This window comes from Mytilus edulis, chromosome 10 (genome assembly GCF_963676685.1).
Source record: "Mytilus edulis chromosome 10, xbMytEdul2.2, whole genome shotgun sequence".
Classification (NCBI taxonomy): Eukaryota; Metazoa; Mollusca; class Bivalvia; order Mytilida; family Mytilidae; genus Mytilus; species Mytilus edulis.
Genome location: NC_092353.1, coordinates 68,917,111 through 68,924,946, shown reverse-complemented (window position 1 = coordinate 68,924,946; position 7,836 = coordinate 68,917,111).

The window sequence follows — 7,836 nt, the reverse complement described above, 5'->3', positions numbered from 1 at the left end:
TAGGACACAATTTTTTTTTCAAACGATTACTTTGAAATAATTTTTATTAACATTTATAACAAAACTTGAAATAACCGGGTATAATTTACAATATGTAAAACAAGAGGCTCTCAAGAGCCTGAATCGCTCACCTGAATTTTTTTGGTTTAATCTCTCATCAATGATTATTTTGGCTTTTCAATTTATTTAAATGTTCTTTGAATCGTCCTATTTTCTTCAAAAGCAAAAAAAAATCATTTTCTCCTATGTTCTATTTTAGCCATAGGAGCTATGTTTCTTGACATACAAGGAAATGAAATATAAAATTTATACTAGATACTCTGAAACTCTGAAACTCATTTAGCCTAAGTTTGGCTGAAATTGATACAGCAGTTTCATAAGAGAAGATTTTTTAAAGTAAGTCAACATGATGAACAAATTGTGAAAAAAGTCTTTAAAGGGCAATAACTCCTAAAGAGGTCAATTGACAATTTTGGTCAAATTGACTTATTTGTAGCTCTTACTTTGCTGATCATATTTGCTGTTTACAGTTTATCTTTATCTATAATAATATTCAAGATAATGACCAAAAACTGCAAAATTTCCTTAAAATTACCAATTAAGTGGCAGCAACCCAACAATTGGATGTTTGATTCATCTGAAAATTTCAGGGCTGATAGATATTGACCTAATGAACATTTTTACTCCATGTCAGATTTGCTCTTAATGCTTTCGTTTTTGAGATATAAGCCAAAAACTGCATTTGACCCCTATGTTCTATTTTAAGTAACGGCGGCCATGTTTTTTGACGGATCAAAAATCAAAGCACACACTTTGTGCAGGATAATCTAAGGAACAACCATGCTAAGTTTTAACCAAATCCATTCAGTAGTTTCAGAGGAGAAGATTTTTTAAAGTTAGCAAATATGATGAACAAATTGTGAAAAATTGTCATTAAAGGACAATAACCCCTTAAGGGGTCAATTGACAATTTTGGTCATATTAACTTATTTGTAGATCTTACTTTGCTGATCTTTTTTGCTGTTTACAGTTTAGCTTTATCTATAATAATATTCAAGATAATGACCAAAAACTGCAAAATTTCCTTAAAATTACCAATTAAGTGGCAGCAACCCAACAATTGGATGTTTGATTCATCTGAAAATTTCAGGGCTGATAGATATTGACCTAATGAACATTTTTACTCCGTGTCAGATTTGCTCTTAATGCTTTCGTTTTTGAGATATAAGCCAAAAACTGCATTTGACCCCTATGTTCTATTTTAAGTAACGGCGGCCATGTTTTTTGACGGATCAAAAATCAAAGCACACACTTTGTGCAGGATAATCTAAGGAACAACCATGCTAAGTTTTAACCAAATCCATTCAGTAGTTTCAGAGGAGAAGATTATTTAAAGTTAGCAAATATGATGAACAAATTGTGAAAAATTGTCATTAAAGGACAATAACCCCTTAAGGGGTCAATTGACAATTTTGGTCATATTAACTTATTTGTAGATCTTACTTTGCTGATCTTTTTTGCTGCTTACAGTTTATCTTTATCTATAATAATATTCAAGATAATGACCAAAAACTGCAAAATTTCCTTAAAATTACCAATTAAGTGGCAGCAACCCAACAATTGGATGTTTGATTCATCTGAAAATTTCAGGGCTGATAGATATTGACCTAATGAACATTTTTACTCCATGTCAGATTTGCTCTTAATGCTTTCGTTTTTGAGATATAAGCCAAAAACTGCATTTGACCCCTATGTTCTATTTTAAGTAACGGCGGCCATGTTTTTTGACGGATCAAAAATCAAAGCACACACTTTGTGCAGGATAATCTAAGGAACAACCATGCTAAGTTTTAACCAAATCCATTCAGTAGTTTCAGAGAAGAAGATTTTTTTAAAGTTAGCAAATATGATGAACAAATTGTGAAAAATTGTCATTAAAGGACAATAACCCCTTAAGGGGTCAATTGACAATTTTGGTCATATTAACTTATTTGTAGATCTTACTTTGCTGATCTTTTTTGCTGTTTACAGTTTAGCTTTATCTATAATAATATTCAAGATAATGACCAAAAACTGCAAAATTTCCTTAAAATTACCAATTAAGTGGCAGCAACCCAACAATTGGATGTTTGATTCATCTGAAAATTTCAGGGCTGATAGATATTGACCTAATGAACATTTTTACTCCGTGTCAGATTTGCTCTTAATGCTTTCGTTTTTGAGATATAAGCCAAAAACTGCATTTGACCCCTATGTTCTATTTTAAGTAACGGCGGCCATGTTTTTTGACGGATCAAAAATCAAAGCACACACTTTGTGCAGGATAATCTAAGGAACAACCATGCTAAGTTTTAACCAAATCCATTCAGTAGTTTCAGAGAAGAAGATTTTTTAAAGTTAGCAAATATGATGAACAAATTGTGAAAAATTGTCATTAAAGGACAATAACCCCTTAAGGGGTCAATTGACAATTTTGGTCATATTAACTTATTTGTAGATCTTACTTTGCTGATCTTTTTTGCTGTTTACAGTTTATCTTTATCTATAATAATATTCAAGATAATGACCAAAAACTGCAAAATTTCCTTAAAATTACCAATTAAGTGGCAGCAACCCAACAATGGTTTGTTTGATTCATCTGAAAATTTCAGGGCTGATAGATCTTGACCTAATGAACATTTTTATCCCATGTCAGATTTGCTCTAAATGCTTTCGTTTTTGAGATATAAGCCAAAAACTGCATTTGACCCCTATGTTCTATTTTAAGTAACGGCGGCCATGTTTTTTGACGGATCAAAAATCGAAGCGCACATTTTGTGCAGGATATACTAAGGAACAATCATGTTAAGTTTCATTCAAATCCATTCAGTAGTTTCAGAGGAGAAGATGTTTGAAAAATTGTTAACGACGACAGACGACGACGACGACGACGGACGCCAAGTGATGAGAAAAGCTCACAAGGCCTTTTAGGCCAGGTGAGCTAAAAAAATTATTATATAAAAATTCAGATAGGCATCTTTAATTTTTTTAACTTTTTCAAACCAACTTGGATTTTCATCAAACTATGCAGCTATCTTAGATATATATCAATATTCAAATCGAAAATTTTTAACATTTAACATTTGTGAGCATTAGCTCACAGTTTAACTTAAGCAACTTCTGATATAAAAAAAAGTGTTTGCCATCATATGCTGTTAACTGCATACAACAGTATCATTGTGTTTTGAAAATTATTATATGACTTCGACCATTTGCTCCCTATTTTTTTAAACACAGTTATGATTTAACCCCCAAGTTGATTTAGTGTTAGCGGCTCACCTCGAGTGCAGGAAGCTTTTTTTTTTTTATATATATTTGTCATAGGACAGTCATCCATTAATGTGCACCTGGAAAGAATATTAACCGAAATGATTTGCTCGTTTGATTTGTTTATGGTGGTATTGCATACTTTACAATATAATGTTATTGATTTGATTTTAAGGAGGGATAGGAAACTATTGTATAGCATTAATTGTTCTAAATAATAAGGATGTTCTTATCCCAAGCATAAAAACATAGCCGTATTTGACACAACCTTTTTCAACTTTTGATCTAAAGTTGTACTTTTTTTCACTTTCGATCTTTTATATCTGGACGTCACTAGTAAGTCTTGTGTGGACGAGGCGCGTTTTTGGCGTAATGAATTTAAACCTGATGTTTTTGGTTATCCATTAATCATGTATTTCTTTGTCTAATACGTTCTCCTATTTATTTGTATTGTAGTCCAGTAATATTATGTTGTCATTTCAATGTTATATTTAACATAGCAATTAAAGTGCGAGGTTTGGCATGCCACAAAACCAGGTTCAACCCACCATTTTTTCCTTTAAAAATGTCCTGTACCAAGTCAGGAATATGGCCATTGTTATATTATTGTTCGTTTCTGTGTGTGTTACATTTTTACGTTGCGTCGTTTGTTTTCTCTTATTTTTTAGTGTAATTTCACATTGCGATAAGACTGTGTCACGGTACTTGTCTATCCCAAATTCCTGTATTTGGTTTTGATGTTATATTTGTTATTCTCGTGGGATTTTGTCTGATGCTTGGTCCGTTTCTGTGTGTGTTACATTTTAGTGTTGTGTCGTTGTTCTCCTCTTATATTTAATGCGTTTCCCTCGGTTTTAGTTTGTTACCCCGATTTTGTATTTTGTCCATGGATTTATGAGTTTTGAACAGCGGTATACTACTGTTGCCTTTATGTAAAACAAAAAACAAAAACTGGATGCAATACCTCGGATACATGAGTGAAATTATTAATTTTCATTTGAAAATTAACTAACATCTTGATTCCAAATTTTATAACGTTTAGAGGACGTGTTTTTTCAGCAAACAAACGACATTCCTATAATAACCTATTGTGTATATATTTGTTATTCCCTGTGTCAATATTTTAAGTATCAAGAAAAGTTTTCAATAACTTAAAAAGAACACATTACACTGAGAGTAGTTCAAATATATCATGGCTGCTTACTTGTCATTTCAATGGATTTAAACATTGTTTAATTTTCAGCACAAATATTATTATGTTTTAATTTCAATCCACGTAGAGACTTCGAAAGCTATGCCATTTTCCGTTTAGTTGACGAAAATTGACATGTATATAAGGGTATACATGAATTGTGTGCCTGAATATTAAATGCCTAAAACTTATTTCATATAGTTTTTTTCACTGTCTCTTTTTATGTCGTCCCTAACGCTTATTCTGTGAAGGACAATAACAATCAAAACCAAGGAGTAGACAAAGACTCGCAAAACCAAAGGATATTTACATCAACAGTTATAAATGATAATTAAGAAACAACACGAACTCCACTAAAAACCGGGATTGAAATTAGCTGTTCCGGAAGGGTAAGCAAATCTCAACAAAAATTATATTGTAAAATTCTTCTTTCATTGAATTATTTCTTTAATCTGTTCAGTACATGGTTCTTGTCTGTGATCAGTATTGTATTAAATTTATAATTTCATTTTTCTTTGTTTTTAATTATAATTTTGCAAACTTTTAGTTCTTTTGTTCAATTTTTACATTCGCCAGTATCCTTTATTGTGCAACCCCCTTTTCGATCTTATGATATGTGACAATAAACTAATGTGCTTTTGTCTCTGAATTTCGCTTTCAGTGTATTTTCCAGATGGTACAACGTGTAAAACATTTACAAGAAATCTAAACATACGGAGGTTGAGACATTACATAAAAACAGATGTACATATTTATAATTTAAGTTGCCTACCAGAATGATCCCCGTAAAAAATCAACAAAAACACAGACTGGGACACGACTGGAAATTGTTTGTTTTGTTATAGTACTTCTGCACACATGCATATCATCATCGATGTCTTTTCTTTTTGATTTCCATTTTTTGCCTGGTGATGTTGTCTGGTTGTTGTCCTATTGAAGTATTGACTTACGGGATTTTCATGTAACTTTAGGTACAGAAAGTGTGTGTATATATTTTTTTAAGTAGATTTTAGAAGATATATAGTAGAAGTATGATATAGACCTTCAAGTTATAGCCTAGAACAATTTCCTTTGAGGAGACAACCATATGAATCAATACTACAAAATTCCTTTAAGGATCCACTGAATGTTCTTTTTATTAGGAACCGAATATACCAGTCAGCAGGTTCGTGATTTTCATTTTGAAAATCTTCTTCATGATTTTTTTCATATTCATTTTCAAATCCTGTAGTATTTCTTCATCTTCAATATTAGCAAACAAGTTCATTCTCCTAGGAGTTGCATACTTTCCATCAAATTAACTATTGTCCCGTCGGAATGTCGCCGGTTGCAACAATGGAAAATATAGTCAAAGGGACGTAATTCGTACAAAACGTCGCAATATTTCGCGGAATCCGGTAGACGGCGTTCATTTACTGTTACTTGACCTTGAACAAACCTAAACAAAAAAATTACTTGTAAACCATGTAAACAATGCAATGTCTATGCCCTATGATGAGGGGTTGGGCTTTATAATCTCCAAGGAAATAAGACTTACAAATTCCAATAAAGTTTGCATACCAAATATCACGGACTTTACATTAGCAGTTCATCGCAAATGGTTATCAAAGGTACAGGATTATTATTTAAAACGCCAGACGTGCGTTTCGTCTACATCTGACTCATTAGTGAAGCTCAGTTCAAACTAGTTACAAAGTTGAAGAGCATTGAGGACCCTAAATTCCAAAAAGTTGTGCCACATGCGGTTAAGGTAATATATGCCTAGGATATAAAGAAAATGTTTCAAAGTCAATAGACCGTGACTAGGGTGGCGGGGCCGAATATCTCCATGGAAAGAGCTGTGCTAGTGCTTATACAACTGAATACTAAATACCATTGGCCTATCTCTAATGATTCCCCTTGAACAGACCTAATCACAAACTAAGGGGGGGGGGGGGGCGTAGCAAAAAAATCTCCCTGGAAATGGTATCAGCAAATGCTTAAACATCTGCATACCAAATATCAGTGACCTACCTTTAGTGGTTCCCTATAAAAGAGAGACGAAAGATACCAGAGGGAGAGTCAAACTCATAAATCGAAACTGACAACGCCATGACTAAAAATGATAAAAAGACAAACAGACAAACAATTGTACACATGACACAACATAGAAAACTAAAGAATAAGCAAAACGAACCCCACCAAAAACTAGGGGTGATCTCAGGTACTCCGGGAGGGTAAGCAGATATTGCTCCATATGTGGCACCCGTCGTGTTGCTAATATTATAACACATCCAGTAAATAGTGTAATTCGGTAGGTCACATTCATGAAAGGGAACGTTTAAAATTCATCAATAACCAAACAAATAGCCAATTAAAATGCCGTTATATCGTGTGATGCTGGATAAGCCAATCAAATTAATGCAGATTTCGTATCACATTCCGGGCAGTGTGACACAAGAATTAAATGTGCATGCAAGAAATAGATAACAGGTCACATTCATAAAAGAAGTGGGTGTCCAGGTTATATCGTGCCTTTTCAGTTATTTTATACATCGTCTGTACAGAGAATTTCCAAATAGTGAGTTTTGCATGTAAAGCAATATTTTGTTTGAGGTTTTGTCTGTTGGAGGTACATATATGTCGTGTTATAATAAAGCACCGAAAACATCGGGTTACTTGAAGGGCTTGGAAACCGGCATACTCATTGTACGTCGAACATATTTAATGTACTTCTAAACGCATAACCGATTATTTACGACCCATTCATAAATACACAGATGATGCCTTGCTTGATTCTATAAAATTATAAAGGGACATAACAGAAGAACGGCTAAATTGACGCTGCACAAATGTGTACTTGATCTGAGTTGTGTGGTAATAAATATTGAGTATAAGTCTCATAACATACAGAAATGAAAAAATTACGATTTCTTCATTTGTAATGAGGCATAACTCTAAAATGCGGGAACGGTAAAAGTGACACCACAAACATTCAAACTTGATCTGTATTTTGTGGTAAGCAGCATTCTGCATCATAAGTTCCGTAACGTTAATTGGTTGAGGCAAACTTAAGTTAGAGAACGGAAACAAAATTCAGCTATTTTTATTATAACAAAAGGGGCATAACTCAAGAACGGTAAAAGTGACGCAACCCAATTTCGAACTTGATATGTTTTGAGTGGTAATACGCATTGAGTATAACGTTAGAGAACGGAAACAAAAAAATAAGCATGTTTTATATTTATAAAGGGACATAACATAAGAACGTTAAAAGTGACGCCACCCAATTTTAAACCTTATCTGTATAATGTGACCATAAACATTTTGTTTAAGTTTCATCATATTTAACTCAGGCA